The sequence below is a fragment of the Palaemon carinicauda genome, chromosome 8 (assembly GCF_036898095.1).
Source record: "Palaemon carinicauda isolate YSFRI2023 chromosome 8, ASM3689809v2, whole genome shotgun sequence".
Taxonomy (NCBI): Eukaryota; Metazoa; Arthropoda; class Malacostraca; order Decapoda; family Palaemonidae; genus Palaemon; species Palaemon carinicauda.
In genome coordinates, this window is record NC_090732.1 from 56,759,839 (window position 1) to 56,762,068 (window position 2,230).

The window sequence follows — 2,230 nt, forward strand, 5'->3', positions numbered from 1 at the left end:
AGTATCCTCATCTGTAGTACCTACATACACGTGGGGGGGCTGTGGTAGATGGACGGGGTTCAGCCATGCTGGGTGGGTGGGATTGTACATTTTCTAGGTTGGCTACTGCAGTACTTACAGGTGTATTGGTGTCCCTAGAATGTGTGGGGCCAGGCTGCTCCTGTGACTGTTGAGTTAGACTGAGGTCCAGGTTCTCTGGGGTGTCACCCAGGGTCATGGCTCCAGGTTGCCGGGGTGGTGGGGTCTGGGAGCACATGGCATCAGCTGTACCCTCATGGTTCTCTTGCAGGTTTGATTGTAATAAAGTCCCCCTGGAGCTTGCCTGCTCATCTATTGCCTTTTGTGCTTCCTGTGCTACCTTTTCCCAATCTTCATCTAGATACTTGAACACATAACACTTCTCACAGGTATATTTACTGGTGATTTTTAGGAGACACATTAGGTTGTATAAGGGCAATTTTGAACAGTAGTAGTGAATCCATTCCTTACACTCACCACACTGGATGGAGTGTGTTATGTCATCACCCAAGCTACAGGCAGCACAGGTAATCACATGGCCTGTGTTGGAATCATGGATTTTGTTTACACTGGCAGCCATCATAGATTACAAGTACACAAACGCACTACGGTAACCACTGTTCTGCACAATTAACTTTCCAAGATTGATTCTACAATTCACGGAGCGACGAGCGACACGTCTTCACCTCACGACGTCAGGCATATACCACTTGCAGTAATTTTTAAATTTTCTATACAATATCACACTCGAATAAAGTAAAACATACAGCATATCTGCAAAAACCTAGCCACAAGTGCATATGCATAGGCATACATTTAGTTACAGTTTGTGGGCCACTGTGAAATGGAGATATTAGGTGTATATAACACAATTGTAATATTTTTTTCTTGAAACGGAAATGCATGATGCACTCATGTATACTCTTTAGTAATATAAACTAATAAATGTAGAAATATACAAACAAAAGGAACAAAATAACTCACTAAATTGTATCACACATAAAAGTAATCAAAAGGGGGTTGGAAATAGAAATAAGGTAGCATACAAGTCAACCAAAAAAATGAAAGATGAATCATATGGAAATGAACTTTAATAAATTATAAATAGATAAGAAAAACTCAGTCAATAATATTGTACATAAAAAGATAACAAGCAAACCAAAATTACATCATGAATTACATGCAAATAAACTCTAATATAATTATAAATATGAGGAAACATAATAGCAAAAAAGTTTTTCTTCAAGACAAAACAATTATGCAAACATAGAAAGCACAGACAGTGAACACACATTCAATGTACATGAAAATACAAATACAAACAAATAGTTTACAAATTCTGTAAAATGTTAGTCTTTATTTAGGAAATATGAAAAAAAAAAAATGAGAACACAAGGAACACTAACAAAATATGTGGAAGCAGTATACTTCTGTAATGCTAGGCCTACTCAGGTGAGCAAATAGGCTTAAATATTCATGCACTTATAAGTTAAATCAAAGTTGAATATAATACATACTGTACCACTAAACGTGTTCCTAACGCCAAATATGTCAGCTCCTGAAAAAAATATATTATTTTAATAGCTTTATGACCAAAAGAGGAAAAAAAATGGAAAAAAAATGTACTGCGGATGCATTGCCTTAATCTTATATTCAATATCAGTGGGGCTTACTTATGAGTAGCAAGCATTTCATGTATTAAAGTGTTAGTTCTCACCGTTCTTTATCCTTAGGGAACCTGTGAAACACCAAATGAGGATCAGTTTCTTTCTGTTCATTGCAAACAACACACTTGTGTGACTTATTCACTGTTGGCGCCATTATATCTTATGTGTTTCAAGAACTTTCAAGTGTCTAATTATAAATATAAACAAACAGACAACAAACGATTTTCCTACAACGCCATTCTGAACACAGCGACCAAACTATTGTGTTCACTTTCGAGCAGGCAACTAGTATATTAATATTCGTATTTTGAGCCTTCTTATCTTCCTTCAGTATATAGTCTTTGGTCGGGACTTGACTCTTTAATAGTCGTCATTCCAACCTGTCTTCCAAGTTCCACCACGGTTAGCCCTGCAGTAACAGCTCTTTAACGTCACCTCTGGCACGATCTACGAATTTCAACCAGATACAACAGGCGGTCTTATGTAAGTGATATATAGTCGAAGTTACCTTATATTTAGCAATACTATAGGGCAGTGCATTAATA

General features: G+C 37.0%; 1 long non-coding RNA gene across 1 annotated transcript in view; it reads left to right on the forward strand.

Annotated features, from left to right (window-relative positions):
- Window positions 1–1,823: 1,823 nt before the first annotated feature.
- LOC137644895 (uncharacterized) overlaps window positions 1,824–2,230 on the forward strand; it is a 101,220-nt gene continuing 100,813 nt past the window's right edge. The window contains exon 1 of the long non-coding RNA XR_011045230.1: window positions 1,824–2,168. This is a non-coding gene — a long non-coding RNA (uncharacterized lncRNA). The remainder of the gene's footprint in view (window positions 2,169–2,230) is intronic.